At 38.1% G+C, this 19,799-nt stretch overlaps 1 protein-coding gene and 1 long non-coding RNA gene across 3 annotated transcripts in view; one reads left to right on the forward strand and one right to left on the reverse strand.

Annotated features, from left to right (window-relative positions):
- tmem121ab (transmembrane protein 121Ab) overlaps positions 1–19,799 on the forward strand; it is a 52,159-nt gene that overhangs the window by 13,444 nt on the left and 18,916 nt on the right. The gene's annotated exons all lie outside the window — the stretch shown is intronic.
- Positions 512–13,063, reverse strand: LOC144990152 (uncharacterized). 2 transcript variants are annotated; one of them, XR_013654122.1, is made up of 3 exons: positions 12,907–13,063; positions 5,170–5,283; positions 512–726 (listed from the first exon to the last, which is right to left on the reverse strand). It is a non-coding gene; the product is annotated as an uncharacterized LOC144990152 (long non-coding RNA). The 2 variants fall into 2 exon arrangements; XR_013654121.1 differs by lacking the exon at positions 512–726 and adding an exon at positions 2,508–3,705.

Raw genomic sequence — 19,799 nt, forward strand, 5'->3', positions numbered from 1 at the left:
TGGGCATTACTGCCCTTAGACCCTCCTTCTCTTTTTGATTATGTCGTTTTTTGCCAAATTCAAAAAAACTGCAGAGCGCCAGTCGTTTATTAGAAATTTGCCTCTGAGTGTTGGTGTGGAGTAAGCCTATCTCCATTTCCCATCATCCATCTGTTTACACACTCTCCGGCGAGCTTACAGCCCCTTTCATCCCCAACCTAACATTAGCAGTGCATCAAATATGCCGAGCAATATTGGAGCAATTCAGCCATACAGTTTAGTTCAGAGCCAGACAAGGAATACGTACATAGATATAGTCATCAACAAGTGAATGCATCGGATTGTGTGGAGCAGGAAGTTTTTCACAAAGATTTGAAGAAACAAATACTCAGAAATGCAATTTTAAGATTACTGTTTTTTTTATATACATGTCCTCCATCATCAGAAAAAAGCCACAAGAATTTGTTATAAAAACCAAAAACACAATTTTCATCAAAGTGGATCTTTAAGCCATCCATTTGTTGGGAGAAAATGTACTTTTTACATCTTGTTGCTCTGGGGCTTTTCTGGTTTGTTTGAAAATTGGTTTGAGAGTTGGCCATCAAGATGTTTGCGTTTCATGATTGTTGAGCAACAACAGCCTCAGCCCCCTTTCTGCTCTTGTGTACAGCTGTAGCCTCTGCCTGATCAATGTCTGTTCAAAGCAGCTCTATCCTGTCCTAATGAAGACCATTTCACCGTCTTCTCCTGTAGGTCAAGAGGCATTTTTCCACATTAGATATTCAGGTTGTAGCAGCAGAGTTAATATCTGTGTTTCTGAGCGACAAAACCGATGACATTTGGGGTTTTGGGTAAGTGTACAATGTCGGCCAGGGCCTGGTTTGACCCGCTCCGACTCCATCATGTTCACTTACAGGCCTAATCACTGCATGTTTCATCAGAGCTTTCAGATGGGACAAATGATAGCTGTAAAACACAGGGAAACAAATTAACCACCGGTGTCAAGATTTTAAACGCTCCTAATTAGTCAGCACTTTGGGGAATACAGATTATTAAGAATAACCGGTGCCCCGTTTAATCAGTTTGTGGCAGTCAAAACAAATACGTCCAGCGGTTGTTTTGCATTTGTCCTACTGGCACAAAAACTCTAGTTACTGTTGATAAAATGCAGCGCGCAGAATCGGAGAACTGCTTTCTGCCAGGCCCGCATCAGCAACCTCTCCACATGCCAAATAAAACAAAGCTTTTTCTGTTTTCTGACTGAATATTTATTGAAGCAAATCAAGAAACACTGAGCTTGAGACAAATAGGAAAAGCATTCGCCTAAGTGTTGCTCATTAATGAGTCAGCCCGGTGAAACCAAGCCAAGTAAAAAGCAAATGTTTCACCTAAATTTGTTTTTTGACATTTGATTTCTTGTAGCTTTTTGTCAGAAATGAAAGCTGGGTTTGTATAGAAGTCAACATTAGCTCCTGACTGATTGCATACTTAAGAAAATGATTCTTTTGGCTGCGTTTCTCTAAACATACTTCGATTCTTCACTGAGAGGGCAACCAATCAGCTTCTCTTTGGAGACTTTCAAGATGCTGTGGGAAGAAGCCAGAACAACAATCGTATTTTTCACTTTGAACATTAAATATTACATGAAATTGACCCTCAAACTGACTTGAAAGTGACTAAAGTATAGTCGTAGCTGTAAACTAAAGAGTCAAAAGAACACAAGATCAACAGAAATGTAAATAAATATGAAAATGTGATCCAATTTTGAAGTAGAAATTCACTTTTAGCTGCAATTAACATTATATTTTAAAATAAATCTTTGTGTTTTAGCCTCATAATGGATCATGGTAACCTTTTTAAGACATTCATTCCTCCCTGATAATGCAATGACAAATTTAGGTAAAAGATTTTAAAAAAAATCTTTCCACAAAATATTACTCTCACCATCTTTTACACAAAAAACATGTTTGCGTAATAAAACAGAAATAAAAACTAAGTGCTTGATTCATTGGAAAAGATAAGAAAAGGACGCTTCTCACTTTAATGGACGCAGAAACTTTGACGAAAATGGAAATCTGTTGGTGATCTGTGACAATGACTCGATCAACAGATATGATAATGTACAACTTTTAAAGAGTAAAAATCAGTAATGGAAAAAACAAAACATAAAAAACTTATGAAAGTGATTGGGCTTTCAACATTTGAAAGCCAACAAAAAGGAATTAAAGCTGCTAACAATTTGGAAGAGCTAAACAAAATAACTAGTTGACCAGAGATCATTTCCTTATTCTGTAAAAAACAAAAAAGTTTTACACCAAGTCAAAAAACATGCAACAAAACATGTCAACATTTTCTCAAGTGTTTGTCTCCAGCTGTGGGATGTGTTACTATCAGGGCTTACAAAATGTATTAATTTTTTTATTTTATTTTTATTTTATTTAATATAGGGGACAGCGCATATTAATAAACATTTCTGTCAATATGCCAGAGTTAGCCAAAGGGCTATTTTTCATCTGCAGTCCCTGGGAAGATGTTAAAATCACCCTAATAGATCAAAGTAAAATTACATATTTACATAATATTACATACATATATTAAACAATGCATTCAATAAAATTAGCAGTTAACTTAACAAACAAGACAAATGTAAGAACATACGCGCACATAAAAGACATGACAGTAGCGAGGATCAGCGAGAGGAAATGTACTCAGTGTTGACAGCTCTGATTGTCAATTCTACAGTGATGGCCTCATGCAAAACCCTCCCAACACTTCTAGAGGGATAAGGTCTATTCTGAAGCCACTGACACCTTAAACGTCAAGTAAATCTTTAATATCCCCTCAAAAACAGTTTTTGCATTCTAAAATGACTTCTTCAGAGGGTTCATTAAAGTTTTAGGAGGAGTTAAATCCATTGGCAATTGTAATTAATTGTAATACCATGTACACAATTATGATTAAATTAAATATACACTAAAGTAATTAGATTAAATTAACTTTTGTACAAGAATTTGACAAAAATCCAACTGGATTTGCAGTTCAGTTTACTCTGCAATTACTTTTGGTATGGGCCCCACAAGTCAGAGCAAATTACTGAATTCAAGGATGTTTTTACGTTAGTGAATTTAGAAGACCATCTTTATTACTCATCATATATCTGCAAAAGGCCCAGGACTCATTGCAGAGCCTCCACTGATGAAGACAGGGAGGGATTTGTGGAAAATCTAAGAGTCTGTGCAATAATTATTCTGACATTTTAACACAATAAGGTTTTATGCAGTCAAAATGATTTAGGAAAAGAAGAAAACCTGGCTTATGATCCTCTCACCATAAATTGGCCCTTCTGTCTCTTTCTCCTCCACCCCATCCTGTGCTCCAAAGCCCAGGTCTGCAGGGCAGCTGAATGCTTCACCTGATCGTGTTGATGGGCACAGAGGGATCACAGAAGGAGAGGAGTTGCCGTCTGCTTACTGGCAGATCGAATGCAGGTTTACTGAACAAGTTGACTCATGGCGTTTGAATACAAGTGAGAAACGTGTCAGATTCCTGTCAGTGCAGAGATGGAAGGGGGACACTTTGAAACCTCCTCTGCAAGTGAAGATGCGCAACTGTATGTGAATGACAGAACACTTGTGTTGCTCATCTTCTTCCCGCTCACGGCTGCAGTTAATTATTCACCCAGGGTTGTGCAGCACAGATGAACTTGGGGGCTCGGGGATAAAGGCACTGGAGGGGGAAGATGAAATTATAAAATCCTAATGACGGAACTCTGGCGGAATGGTAATTTCTTAAATTGATTTTGAAGAGGTGCCCAGAAACAAGCGGAGGACACACTGAGAATGCCGGAAGGAGGGGATTGATACTGAACTCTTTGTTTTATTTCTTTTTCTTTCCCAGGACAGGTTGAAAGCCTCCCCGGCTCTCTTTTTTTCTATCAACCATGTACATCTACATCTAACCTTCATCAGATGACCTTCTGTAGTTTAGTTTCAAACTTTACCACAATCACATCGCACTTGTCGTGCTTGCATTGATCTGAAGAAAGTTTACTTATGGGAAAAGAAACTTTCTGAGATCTTATCTCACATAGATTAGAATGTATTTATAACATAAGTATGAACAATGAAATAGCAGGAAAGATTAATGTTAAGTTTTTTGTTTTTTTGTATCTGTAGAATAAAATTAGTAAGAACCAAAAAGAACACTAAAGATCCATGTCATGATTGACCAACATCTTAATACTTTTAAGACTTTTTGGCTAATTTATGGAGGACTAATGAGACAAGAGTTGAGGTTTTAGTGATCCATTGTTCATTGCAGGAGTTAGGTTCTCAAAATAATGCAAGATGGACAAAATCCGCAAAGTAGTCAGCTTCATTTTTTACAATATTTATAGGGTTTAAGGCTGTAAAAGTCCTCAATGCACACTTAATACGCTTTTCCTCAAACAGACATGAACATTTTTTTCACTTTTTGCTATTGTCAAAGTTAAAACCTTCACAGAAAAATAAGTCCAGTTTTATAGAGTGAACTGTACACAATCAAAGATTTATGTTGGTTTGGTGAACTAACATTAATTGACAAGTGTCAACAGCCAATCAGGATGCAAAACACAATGCACTAGTAAAAAACGTAACCGCATGAGGTGAACCACGTTGTAGCGAGGGACCACACTCAAGAATTTCATGTTGTATTAGGGAATCTAGGACAAATCTTTCTCATCAGTAGTGAGTATGACACACCAATGAGTCACAGTGAATCCAGCACACTAAGAATATAAATCTTGAACAGATGTTCTGGAAACACCAAAAATATCCTTAATGGGGATGAAAATAAAGCAGTTCCGAAAAGAAAATTAAAACATCTCTTTACTGCCAAGTCATTGCAAAATATATAACATGTGAACTGTTACTTTGATTGAAAATACTTTATTCCAGTGGTTAGGAATGGTCCAAATATTAGGGATTTAAAAAATGTATTTGCTACAGCACTACATGTGTAAAATCAAGTCTGCCATACTCCTATCATAACCATATGTTACAGAAGAAACTACTGTAATGGATGGAATTGTGATTTTGGTAAAGCTATTTCAAGTGGAGATCCAATCCTCTTCGTGTCGTGGTGTCTCTTCAACGCCACTGACTCTCATCCCTTCACGCACAAACACTTTATCGCGTCACGACTGATTACCTTCTATCATCTTCCAGAAGCTGTCAGCCATACTGTTGTCAGTCCACGTTTGTCCTCTTCAGGTCAAGAGACGAGCTTCACCGCTGCCATGTGCTCTTAAAAAAGCCAAACGATCTAAATTTAAAAAAAAAGAAAGATAGAGAGACCATTTTTGATTAAACTCAAAAATAATTTCTATTGAAGAAACATTTTCCTAACATCTAAAACAACACATCAGTCAAGGGATCAAGTTTTACCATAATGCCTATTAATGCATAAACAAATAAAGAACTATCTAAAAATACCATTAAAGTCCCAATTTGATCATCTTTTGATCCCAGTGGTCTTTAATTATGATCATGCAGTTTTTTTGGCAAAACAAAAAGGTCCTTTTCTGGAACATAGTTTCTGCAGAACAGCAGCTCATTAGAAATTCCCTTTTCAGTTGTGGGTGGGACCGTTAGCGTGGAGCAACCCTGTCCCCCCCTTCTCTTTCCTGTTGCTGAGAGCTCTCTGTTAACATGCTCTCCTGCTAGCTTACAACCCCTTACACACCCGAGCAGTATTGAAGCTATCCAGCCGTACAGTTCTGAGCCAGATGGCAGCTCAGACGAGGAAAACAAAGACGTACACAGATCCATTTGTCTACGAGTGGATGGATCAAAATGGAGTGCAGCGGTGAGCTTTTCTACATCACAAACTCTTTTTCCAACTGCATTTTATTGTCTGGTACCGATTTACAACTATTTGAATAAAACACAATAATCCTGAAAAATGGAATTAAGCTTAATTTTCTTTATACATGTCCTCCATTATCAGAAAAATGCCAAAAAAAGCATCTTAAAAACACCATTTTCCCCATAGTGGGTACCTAAAGAAAGAGAAGGCAAACATTTTCTTTTTTTCTCTATCTAATCTTTATCTCTGCACATGCTCTATAATTGTAAATGTAATGTATCACGCCAGATATCTAACAATCATCCTCAGACTAGCTCAGTCAGGCAGTGTTTTGTGCAGCAGCTTTGCCACTTATTGCACCGGCAGCATTGCAGAAAACCTGGCATTACAGTGGAATCTGTTTTTTTAATGGGGTGCACATCTGTTTTCATATTTCTCATATTACAATCAAGCACTTTCAGGAAAATTACACATGTACTTGAGAGCTGTAGCTAAATCTCAAACTACATTTGATTTTTTCATTTGTGCATCCAAACTAGTTTTTGTGGCCAAGTATTGTTTGATGTTTTATTTTGTGAAATTCTCAGCTCAAGGCAAAGTGAGGTGGAGCCCTAAAGAAAGTTTTTCCTCAGGCCTCCTGTTGTCAAGAGTCAGCCTGGATGGCATGTGATAAAGCACCAAAGCTGGCACATTCACCCAGGTGGAAGACGCCCCTGTCTTCTGAGAATTTTTAATTTTTAATGAATCACGCCTCAGTTCTAAACCTGAATAAAATCTGTTATTGAACAGTCTGGCTGGCAGATAACATTTTGCTCTTTCATTCTGGATAAAATTCTACTTTGCAGGCTGAGACCTGAGCCGCTTAATTCAATTTCATTACAGCTTGATGGGCTTTTGTTCCTCGTGGAGCTAGAAAACTGAAAACCTGACAACTATTCACAAATTCTACAAAACTTTGATGATTTGTTTGTTATAATATTCTGAGAGGACTTCAGAATTTAAGTCAGATGTAGAGAACATAATATATACATGTTCACTGACCCAGATGCTTCACATGCTCATGTGCAGCAATGCATACAGATTTCCCATTTTCTCTTCTCCTGGAGGTCTTTCAACCTTTTCTTCACTAAAGAATTGATCATATTTTTATTTTATTAGTTACAGTGAAAGCAGCTTAAAAATTCCTTGTTGTTGGAGCAAAAGTCTGTATACATTTCTTCTTTTAGTGCACTTTAAAGGGTTCCAGGACAAACACAGAGCTCTGAGATCCATCATCTTTTCTGTCCCCATTTTTTTCCCCGTTTTTCTATTTTTCCTCTTCCCCCGAGACACAACGCCACGATGGCCTGGCCTGCTACCCTGTTATCCATGCAGCGGGCTGCAGAGGACAGCAAAAGGCACGGTGATTGACAGAGATAAAGGCTCTAATTAAGGCAGTGATTGGAGGAGGAAGGGGGGGGGGGGGGTCTGGTGGGGGTTTAGCTTCCTGGCAAGCAGACACAGAAGAGACAGAGACGTTTACAGGAGCCCGGCCCCTTTGCAGTTAGACACACACCCGCTATCAGCGATCGGCTCACTGTCCCCGGAATGGGGGAGATGTTCTGCAGCAAGTTGCCTGTCAATGTCATTCTTTGTCCTTTTACACTTCACTTGTATGAGCCATTTCCACCCCACCTGATCAGTTGGTGAGATACTGACAGTGCTAAGCAGACGCAAACACTTGAGGGCACGAGAACAGGAGCGAGCTGAAAGTCGAACTCCTGCAGCTTCCCTTCATCCTTCCCTCACAGAGAAATCATGCTTGAAACACGCAGAGTTCAAGTGGTTAGATGTGATAAGTTCCTAAAATCGTGTTCTTTTAATTCCCAAACAGTGCAAACACACAAAAAAGTGAGAAACCTGGAATATGTGAAGCCTCATTAGCATGCAGGAAGCAATCTCACTACTACTGCTGCAGGCTTTGAATTTACAGTTTTACAGGCAAAAGTTCTATCAGCCCGCTAAGATTTTACAGCCGGGAGGTAAATGTCATCATCCCAGCACAGAGTTTTATGACTCTAATCTGAGTTGCTAATGCACGCGCAAACCCCACAAACATGTCTAAAATGGAATAATAGCACACCAGAACATACATCACGGGGCCTCTTTGCTGCTGGGGTTTGTGAGCATATAATTTATGAACAGATATGTCTACAGCCTAATTCCAAATATGTGCGAGATGTCATTTGAATAATCTACACCACGATGGCAGAGGGCTAAGGGATGTTTAACATGAAGAATACCACCATGTCTTATCTGCTGGAGTCTTAAACGAAGGGGAGGCTAAAGGGGTGAGGTTGAAGAAAAAACGAGTTCATGTTTTTGGAGACAAAAATGACAAAAAGGCAGGATATTATGGGAGCAAGAAAAGTCTCTGGGTACATGTATCCATGTATCCATTGAAGGAAAAAGGTTTTCAACAGAGACATCCACTGAAAAGGCAAATTAGATGGAGAACAGGCATAATTATCGTTAGTAAATCTGACCAAGAGTTTTTCAGCAGGAAACCAGGTCCTCATTAGAACTGGGATTTTCCCTTTTTTTAATTATTATTTTAAAAAAAGAAAAAAGAAAGAAAAAAAAGAACTGTGATTTTCATAATCCTGGGGCTACAGCCCTGATTCTTCTTAACAAAATCTGTCTTGGAATTTTTTTATTTTTTTTTTTCAAAGAAACAACTTAATTTTGGGGGTTGTTTGTCTCCGTCTTTGTGGACTGCACAAATACATCACTGAATGGAAGAAATGGAGCGAGGTGCAGCACGTGCTCAGCGCACAAAAGAGAAGGAGAAGATTGTTAGCTCCATGAGGGCGAGCAGGGCAGTTGAAGCCCCTCAGCGTAGGTCAAACAGGCTGTGTGAAATAAGAAAGAAATCAGGGCAGCGTGGATGGGGAAGCAGAGTGTAAAGTGGGAAGGAGAGAAGAGGAATCTATAAGCTCGCTCATGGAGAGAAATGAGAGAGCTGCAGCATTTTCCCTGGTGGATGCGATACATTTTTGACCAGGCTGAGAAACAGAAAGAAGAAATAAAAGAGCATGCATTCTTAATGCACGAGATTGTCACTGACATTGATTTTCTCTGCTTTTTTTTTTTTACAGTGAGAATTGTTTTCTTTGCTTCTCAGGCAAAGCCTTTTCTTCTGCTCTCTTCAGATGTATGAATCATCATACAGGCGATGTACAGTGGAGGCTGCGTACATAATAACTGGAAAAGTACAATGCAAGTAGCTGAGCACTGCCATTTAAAATTGTTTTGTGCACAAGAAAGATTAAACCACGAGTGTTTTGACAGGAAGGAATCTATTTATTCTGTTCTTAGCAGAAAAACAAAACAATAAACTGACATATAGAAATCCCCACCGGGTCAAGATCATTAAAAGAAGAACCACAAATTGACTATTGTTGGTTTTGTAAGTATGCAGTATTTCAGTTTCTTCTTAGACTTTCATTGAATACGTTTTGTCGTTTTAGTCTGACATCATGTACACAGGATAGAAAGAACTTTGGTTGTGAATACTGACAGGTAATTTAAAAGCTTAAAGAAAGCTGTTTTATCTTTCTAATCCATCTCTGGTGCTTCAAACATCTATGTCAAAGTTTCAGCTGCCAAGTTTCAAATTTTTGCAAAAGAGGTTGTTTTTACGCCGTTATTGTTGGGAATTCTGCTTGTCAGACTCTATTATAAAGTACCAATTCTCACAGCTTCTCCAGCTCAAATGTTTTTAAGATCTCTTAGACCATAACATCCTTTTGTCAGTGGAACTTTTTTTCTTTTTTTACTTTTACCAAATAGATCAACAAACCCGTTTCTTCATGTGTTCAAACCACAAATTTGATCCAAGCTCCAAAGGATGGATTGTTGATCACTTTCTTTTTATAGTTAAGAAAAATAGTCTTACAACCTCAAACTGATCCTCCAGAGCCTCCAGTCAAGTGCAGAGCAGCATGCAAAAAGAATTCCTCACAGAATAAATTAAGTCACAAAGAATTGCTAAAATAAGAGACTTTGGTTTGAGTTATTTAAGACTTTTCCATCCAGCTAATAGATAAGTGTTCGGACATGTGCTGAAATCATCCACTATTAACTCAATCTTGCTTTAAGGTCCTAAGACTTATTGTGTTAGTCCAACAATTACTGATGTTTTATTTGGCATAAAAACTACTGTCAACTCAAGCTGTCTTTGAGAGACGCTGGTCTGTCTGTCTTAAATTGAGGCAGCAGACAGGTCTCTGTCTCTGTAAAACACAAAGCAGATCTATAATTCCTAAAAATATGCTGACAAGACCCCTAAAGCAGGGGTGCCCAAATTCAGGCATCGAGGGCCAGTGTCCTACATGTTTTTTTTTTAACCAAGATCAATATTGGGTGAACCCACCGGATCCAGATAACCAGCAGCAGATGAGACAGGATTTCTGGAAAACCAACAGGAAGCCGGCCCTGGAGGCCTGGATTTGGCCTTTAGAGCTCTAAAGGCTCTAAATTTGTTAGAGGTTTGGTTATTTCTTCAAGAAACATTAAACCTCTGCGGTTGTGATGCATCCGGTTGTGGATGCTATGCGTTGTCTAGTGTGTTCATTTCCTTTAAGGAAGACATTGGCGTTGTAAAGATTTTTATAAAGCCTGATTTTACCATAATTTCTGTTTTTGTGAAGGTCAAGTTCATCCCAAGGACAAAACTACTTTTTAAAGTACTAACTCTGCTTATTGAAGATAAAAATAAAAAATGCTGCTAGTTTATCTTTTATTTAAACTCTTGGGGAGCGGTGATAGAAAAAAACAAAAACAAAAAAAAACGAATACTTTTGTGACTTAATATCCGACTCTTGTTTGCCAGTGAATCACAGGAGGGCTTTGGGTCATTAGTAAAACCTAGATAGGCATTTAACCATGAAGGATAGACATCAAGGTTTTTATTGTTTTATATATTCATGCTAATTATCTGTGCGGATCAATGTAGAGAAAACTTTTATTCATATTTTTCAGTCAGAATGCCCCCCAGACCTCTTTTATTTTTTTATACGTTTTTTTTTTGGTGTAATTTTAAATTCGGGGACTTTTTTAGGATCCTTTAAGGGGTAAAATTACAGTTTTACTATATTATTTCTTTGTTGAATAGAAGAAAGTCATAGCCCCTTTAAACCATTCAGGACTGCAACACAGTTAAAATCAATTCTGCACAGAAAAGGGCATACAGGGAAGACCTTTGAGGCTGTATGTGCTTCAGCATGTCTTTGTGTTTGTAAAGGGTGGCCACTTGAATCACACATACATAGTCTGACATTTGCACATTTAGAAACAAAGTACTTAAATAAAACATTTTTTTAAAAAGTGAAAAGGTTCCATAAATTTTGAATTTTACATTTTCAAATGATAGCCTGCAGATATGGTGAACCATGCATGAATTATGCATGTCTATGCCGGCCAAAAGCATGCAACATACAGAATAAACGCATTATACATTCACGACAATAATATTTTACATGAACTTCTCCATCGGCAACAGTAACTCTGTGACACATTCACTGCAGAGTATCTGTCCTTCATAAAGGCAGCACAACAGTCGCAAAAAAAGCCTTCCTCCAGCTTTCAGACTGAAAAAAAAAAGCTGGCCTCTGAATGTCCTTATTACAGTCAGGCAGCTGTTGGACCGTCTGCTGATAGCAGACTACTTTTGCGGATCCTTCCTCTGGATTTTGACATTCCTCTCTTGTCAGGATCAGCTTCATTTTTACAGCTTTTGTTTTTCACAGCAGTTAGTTTTGTCACATATCTGGAGTCTCACAGAATGTGTTATTGTGTAACAGATGCACGGATGGTTTTTCCATGAATGGCCTGTTGAAGCGGGCGGAAAACGAACCCCTGGCTTTTTTCCTGCCCTTATTTTTCTTTCTCTGTTCTTCTCTGACCCAGAGTCAGTGTGCTGCCTCCCAATTGTATGTGACATTCAGCCTCAGTGTGAAAAATCAGCAGATGGGTGGCTTTGTGGCTCTACTATTTGTGTGGGTGTATGTGTCTGTCTGTGCATGGAGGAAAAGCGTGGGTGAAAGCGAGCTAAGGAGCCTCAAATCATTTATGACTAGTGTGCTCTATAATTAGCTGAAACTAAATTGTGTGTCAGGGTTGAAGACAGTTAAATGAGGCTCAGCTTGTGTCAGAGGAAATTTAAAACCTCAAGAAGATCCTGGGTCATGAGGGATGTCCCCCTAAATAACTTCAGAAAAAAAAAACCATCTAAACTTAAAGACTATGAAGGACTTTAAAACCCAGTTTGACAAAACAAATTGTCCATGACTTATCTTTTGAATGAGTCCTTAATTGTCATTATTGTCAACAAACCAAAAATCAATTGCTGTCCTTTGAACTTTTTTTTTTTTTTTTTTTTTTATATCTGCTCTAGTTCAGTTTGAGTTTGTGTTGGCATGTTAGAAAAACCTTTCCACAGTTTTAAAGACTTCAAACCATTGGCCTTGATTTGGCCAAAATCAGTCGATTGCCAGGGGACAATCAAACCTAGTAAAACCCAATACTTTTTTGCAGGGTTGACCTGGCCAAGAAATCAGCAGCATTCGTCACATAAACATAAAACAGAATAAAAACCTTAAAGTTATTACAATTAAAATTTAAGTTATGGTGTAGTAAAGTAACTTTGCGTTGTAAAATGCACTAAATGCAAACAGTCAGACTACAAATTAGGAGATGGAAGGAGCATTAGTTATAAAACTACAAATTAAAAGCTATAAAATATTTTTTCCTACTAAGTGCCCAAAAAAGCAAATTGCAACATAACTGAGGCTGAATAAGAAAATGAACAGCCAAGATAAAAAAATATTTACAAAATTCTGTCAGAAATTAATGTAACTGTGGATTCAAATGAAAGAGACTGAAATATGTGGTTGGTGCAAATGGTAGAATTGTAACAAATAAACTAAAACATGACTAGGAAGGAAAAATCTTTACTTTTGAGGGGGAAAAAGAAGATAAAGGTGATGGTTTTAAAGAAACTGAGAAAAGCTGAAACAGCTGGTGTGGCTGTTAACTCACCTGAAATGATTGGAAAAACTGGAAAACGCAGAAGCTGAAAGTAAAACTACTGAACAAGAACACCAAATCAAAAACTCAATTATGAAGAAAATAAAGATGGCTCCTATCTGAGGACATAAAGCAAATACAGAATAATATTAAAGCAGGAGGTTAAACAGGTGTGACAAACTGTAGGCATACAGAGGCACAATGAAGACCAGGTGTGAACAATTAACAGGATTTGACAAAAGACAAAATCCAAAAACCTATGAAGCTAATTAGCAAATTAACAAGTACACATTAAAACAAAAGCAAAAAAAAAATTGTATATATAGTTACACTAAAGATACATCAAAATGTAACATTTGAGTTATGTAGTCATTTTAAAACAATTGAAACAGTTAATTATTTTTTTGTTTGTTCCTTTCTGTAGCTGACCTTACAAGACAAAAATTCAATTTGTTAAACACAACAGCTTCATATCTCAGTCTACTTCCATAATACTGATAATGATGAAAAGGAACAGACTTTGACCTAATATGGAGCCAGTTTTTAAGGTCAAGTCTGCTGAAATTTCATTCTGTCAGGACCCTTTAAAATCAGTATCATTTAGCACTGGAAAACGTGACAAAACCATCCAGCAATTTCCTAAACTCGCCTTTTCCCTTTCGAGGCCATGGGTTGTTGGAGCCTATCCCAACCAACTGTCGGGTGTAGGTGGGATACACCCCGGATGGTTCTTCTAGAATCACCTAATCAACCCACAATGTGTGTTTTTAAACTGTGGGAGGAACCCATCCTTGCACGGGGAAAGCATGCAAACCCCACACAGCTGGGATTTGAACCTGGGCTTTTTCCTCGTGAGGCAAGAGTGCTCATCACTGTGCAGACCACACGTTAAAGAGGAGGTTGGCATTTATCAACTACAGTAGGACTTTTCCTCATCCACAAATAATTGTGTTTTTATGCTACATTAAGTCTGTCTTCAAGACTCAGAAGCTTTTTGCTGCCAGGATCCCACAACAACAGTTTTTTCATCATTAGCCAAACCTGAAAGCAAACTCCTTTTTGATGACTCTGACAGTTTCATTTGCAACACTAACCACATTTCAAATGTGCAAATTAGAAGGGGAATCGGTGAAGCGTTTGTGAAAACATCCAACAGAACCTCTTTTGTTTTTAAGTTAATGCTTATATGTGGATTTTTCTGAGAACCATCTTCAGACAGTTCTGTGTTGGGTCAACTATCGTTCAAAGGAAGAGGGAAACTGTGTGTGCGGTAATTTTTATAGTCGATTTGTGTTTTATTTACAATGATCCTCAGATCGTGCGTGGCCAATAATCACAAAAAAAAGAAGTTTTCACTTCAATTCACTTCAATATCAATCAATGCCCTCTTCCTTCACTCTCAGGCTGGCAGAGCAGCATCTGATCTGCAGATCTTTATCTCATCCACCCGGGTGACTTTGAGCTGTAGATCCACTGCTTTGTGTTTTATTTGTGCACAGTCAGTTTGGCGTTTTTTTTTGTTTTTTTTTTGAATCCTTTGACATTCATGACTTTTTATTTCTCTTTCTCCTCTGGACAAAAGAGGCTAAATGAATGTAATAAAAAAAAAATTGCATTTGCCTCACTTTGTGCAGAGAAGTTGCATTAAGGACTGACAACAGTGAGCCTGAGTTCAGCAAAAATGCCAGCAGTAATTATGAACAAGTGACACCTTCTTTTAAGGTTCCACTCCCATCATTTTTATATCTATTTTAAAAGCATTCTCAGTGGTCTTTTAATCATGATTATGCTTTTTTTATAGCCAAAATCAGAAAACCTGTGTTGTTTTCAAGGACATAGTCAGGACAATTGCTGCAGTGCAACCCTAACCCCCCTTCCCCTACCATCTCTCTTTTGTACAAATGCAAAACATTTTTACAGACACACTAATCTCTTATTACAAGTATGAAACCTTTTTTTATGGACAGACGCTAGTTTTACAAGAAGTCTAACTTCATACTTGCAGCCTGCCCATTATATTTTCTATGTCTTTTTCAAACAGCATCTTTTTATTTGCTCCATGATCACAACATGTTGAATAAGAAAGTACACAGAAATGCAATTTTGAGCTAAATTTTCTTCATATTTGTCCTACATCATCAGAAAATTGCCACACAAACATGTTTAAAACACCATTTTCATTGGTGTGGATCTGTAAGCTGTACTTTTCATATCAGTCTCTCAGACAAAATATGTAAAAAAAAAGAACTTAATATTAAAAACATCATTGAACTACAGTTGAAACATCAGCTGAGGTTTACATTCTTTTACCACTTTATTTTCTTAGTAAAATGCACTCAAACTGTGAAGAAAATCGCAGAACAGTCATTGATAATAGTCTTATTGCTGCAACTATACTTTTCTCAGGCCTACTTTTGCTTCTATTTCTTCTTCTTTGAGGCCATAAATGTAATGTTTCTGTGAATCTGATTTAATTATTGAGCTGCATTGTTTGGCATATCTGAAGTTTATTGATATGATGTTCGCTTGTTTCTGAGCGGCTTTTACCTTTAACACATCATAAAAGGAAGAACTGCAACACAATAAGAAGACCAGGAGTGCCTACTGTACTTAATACAAAATGTTCCGTTTCTGTATCTGCAAACGCTGACAGGTTTTTCTATTCACTCCGTGTTATAGAACCTTGTCTCACCTGCACTTTAGCCTGTAGATATAAGCAGATAACCCCATGGTGAAGGATAACAAGTGAGATTTCAGATGCTTTGCAATCTTGATTTTGCTGGAAGGTTTAGCATGATAGACAGCAACATGGAGCGGTGGTTAGCGCCAAAGCCTCACAGCAGTTTCTCAGTTTCTTGTATTGACTTTGTTCTCTCTCTGTTTGTGTGGGTTTTCTCTGGATACTTTGACTTTTTACCTCTGAGAAGAAAATATGAATGGCAGATGATTTTATATTGAAGACAGTCCTTCTTTGTTGTCTCAGGTGTTACAATATGTTGCAGGTACATCAAAAGTTAAAAATTACTGGTTTGATTCGCTGCATGAACCTGTTTTCTCACCTCAGCTTTCATTCTCAGAAGTAAAAACCTGCTGAAAAAGCTTTTTCCTACCGACTTGTGCTGTTGTGGATAGTCAAGTTCGTCTCCATACAAAAACAATGTTTTATTCTGTGTGATTTCCTTTCTAGTGTTAATGTTGTGCTCTTTTAGAGGTGTAAAACTTGAGAACTGCCGGATTCTAGTTCAACCGTGAGTTCAAGGATGGAGCTTTGATGTGAGGAGGTTCACTGGAGGCGTTTTGCTTTTGAAACATGTTATCCATGAGCAGAAGCTGAAGGTGCATCAAAGGTTTAGCCACACAGCGGAAATGTGTGTCCAATTGATATATCCCTTACTTAGCTGAGGCAGTCAGAGAAAGACCAGCATTGAAAAATCATGTGTCATGGATTACGGTGCCATTTAATTTCAATCGACATGTTTTTGCAATCCCAGGGCAGTTTGTATTTAAGTTATTGCATTTTGTTAAAATAGTTTTACTAAAAGGAGGAAAGTCAGGGGTAGGGAGGAACTCAATGAAAGCCTGGACATCGGTTCAATGATTTTTCTTAAAAAAACAGCCACCACTAAGTGTGGGAAAACACCAAAATCTCAAAGCAACAAACAACAAGTAAATGTCCAAGGGGAATCGGTAAACTGGAAACAGAAAACATCCAGACTAAACAACACTGAAGACTCACCCCGAAATTACACTGGTCCGTCTGGAGTGGATCTCCGTTGCGTTGCGTGGGGAGTTCGTCTCATGGTCGTCAGTTGTTTTACATTGTACCTGTTGCATCTCCGGTCCGCCCACTTCCCCCCTGGCTCCCCCCGGGGGGGGTCCTGCCAATCCATTGTTGAGTAGGTTGTCCCGCTCACTTCGTTCATCCAAAACTTAAACAGGCAGGCCTCATGCCCTCTCTTTCATGGGAGAGTCCTTGTAAGATGCGCGTTTTAAGTCATAAATGTTGTTGTGTTTCAGTATTTCTGAAATTAAACTTGTCGCCCAGTGTTATCTGCAGTGCTAATGGGCACCTCATATTTTGAAAGTGCAATGAAGTCTTTATTTTGAAACCCGGACCTGTTTCCCGTCTCTTTTTTGCTGTAACACGGACGAGTAAAGGTACTAGAAATAGAACTCTGAACTGCGAAATAGAACTGCGTAAAGCTTGCGTTGCGTTCCAGAGAGACATACGTGAGATGCAAACATGATGGAGGTGATATAAACAATCCGATTTATTAATAATTGTCCTATTTTTCTGTAAATGCAATGCAACTGAGACACACCGCAGACCAGTGGAAATCACCCCCTGGTTAATGCACAATAAAGGGCGTTCACCATTTTGTAGGGGCGTCTGTGTGTTCTCTGCGAAAAACCAGTGTGCATTGGCGCTCACTCGATAGGTGAATATGGATCGCATACTTTGAACTATTTGTCATTTGAAAATATGTATGTAGATTTATTTTATATAAATTCGCTGTGGCGACCCCTGATGGGAAAAGCCGAAAGAGAAAGAAGAAATAATGCAAGATATAGGGTAGAAAAAGGTTTCTATAGCACCCACCGTCGCAACAATCAGGAGTGAGCTTGTTGGAAGTCCACATCCTGCTCAACTGAGATTGGGCTTGGGAGAATCTGTCAATCAAACATATTGAACGTTCGAGGTGGGGCCAGTAGGCACCACATACTTTTATCAAGGCATCTGATTGGTCAGTTTATAACGTCAATAACTTCAATAACAAAAAATAACAAATATTGTGAAAAAATTGGATTAACAAGAACAAGTTAAAAAAAAAAACAGGTATATGGGCAAGAATGGTAATTCTGACCAATAGAATGAATGAGTAAAAGCTGTTTAATTCTCTATAGAAGCCAGTGGGATTTTTGCTTTTTGGAACCAGTGGGTACTTCCTGTTTGAAAAAAGAAGAGGGAAGGGCCACTCAGTTGAAGTCTCACATACAGTAATTGGTAGAGCCACAAAAACTGAAATGAAGAATCCAAAAACCTTTTATTAAACTAATATTTTATTAGAACTAAGTCATGTAACTTTGTAGTTTCTTCCATTTGTCTTTTTTTTTCTAATTCCTGTCCCTGACACCTAAAGTGTTTTCTGTTTGTTTCTGTTCATTTGATAAAAATAGACAAAGCTCCTTTGACCCCTGCATTGACTGTTAAGTGCAGTAGAAATGGGAAAGGTGGTTGGGGCAAAAACTCTGTAAACACTTAACTTAGAAGAAAACAAAGCCACATTTGTTAAAATTTCAACTGCAGAACAACATTAGCAACTGTCTAATAAAAGATTAAATTGCCAAAAACACTCAGTGATAGCAGCTTCCATTACCTCGTACTTGAGTGACATGCACAACATTTTAATTTATCATTATACAAAGCAGAGTTTATCAAATATTCTGTCTCAGTAAAACATTCAAGGTTTTCTATTGTTTTCAGATTCTGGTTTAACTTCATATTTCACATGAAATTTGCTGACATCTATCGTTTTTTCCACACAAAAACTTCCAGTTTGGTTCAACAGTTTTGGATTCCTTTTTTGAAAACCCATAATTCCTATTGAACATTTTTCCGCATCACCATCAAAATTTTTGCTTTTGCCTTGAAGAAAATAAATATATTTTAGACCAACTGTAATATTAAATGACTTTTTAAACTGATATTTTCACTTCTTTTGCATATTTTTCCACATTCGTATATCTCTGGCTGCTAATATTCAAATCTGTTTCCTCTGCAAAGCTATCCGATTTAACCCTCAGCTCATTAGCAACTCTTCAAATCCTGCATGAATCACATTTCTTCAGCTTTTTATTCAGTTACACAGAACAGCCTTGCCCTTGTCTCACTCTCTTTCCCTCTTATCATCCTCTCATCGTCCTTTTCCTCCCGTTACTTCCCTCTCTTGGGATGGAGCATGAAGGGGACTGGTTCTTGGACTTTTATCTACTAGTGCACATCTGTTTTATGCAAAGTAGTGGCAACAGGGGAATAAAAGACTGTTTAATTAAAGTAGATAACAAAGTGAACTTTAGAGCACTCCTTAGGTTCTCTAAATTTGATTAATCCCTAAATACAAAAAAAATGCTAAATACTATTTTGAAATCATGAGTTTTTACTGTCTTTGGAAAGTCATTCGACCTACAAATGGAGTGAAAGTCAACAAAAAATGGAATGTATAGATTATAGCTCAGATCAGGTATGGAATTTTCTCTGTGATGACAGAAGCAGGAAGTGAAAAGAGTTGCCATGAGTGAGCGTGTTAGAGGTTAGAGCTCTGTGTCCCCATCTGGTCAATGACGGGAACCATCTCCAGAGTTCTGAATACACTTCATTTCCCAGCAACCCCAGCGCACAGTGTCTGGGTGCTTGCCTGCCGCCTGCCCTGACTCTCGTCTGTATCCTGACTATTCTTGTTGTTTCTCTGATGCTCCCATGCTCGTTATTGACCCCTGCCTGCCTGACCCTGATTTAGCTTTGTGGACTTTTAGCTGAGCTAATAAAACCTACTGCAATTGGAACCAGCCGTCTGCCTGTTTTGTGACAGAGAGAAACGGGGAGCAGGAGTTGTTTTTTTGGCACAAAGATTAAATGGATTTCCCTTTAAACCTGCAGGAAGAAAATCACTTTTTTTCATGGTTGATCACACCCGAATTACTATTAGCAGAGTGAATATGACAGCTGGTATCACATGGGTCTCGCAAAACAATTTTAAACTCTTGCATCAGCGCTAAGGAAGGCTCAGAGCTACAGCAATGTGTAACCGTGTGCAACAGAATGCTAGTGAGGCACACAAGACACTTGTGTGTTTCTGCGAGAATTTTTCTGCTTGGAATTGAATATTAAAAGTAATTGCTGCTAG

The sequence above is a fragment of the Oryzias latipes genome, chromosome 24, assembly GCF_053564925.1.
Source record: "Oryzias latipes strain Hd-rR chromosome 24, Olatipes_Hd-rR_3.1".
Lineage (NCBI taxonomy): Eukaryota > Metazoa > Chordata > Actinopteri > Beloniformes > Adrianichthyidae > Oryzias > Oryzias latipes.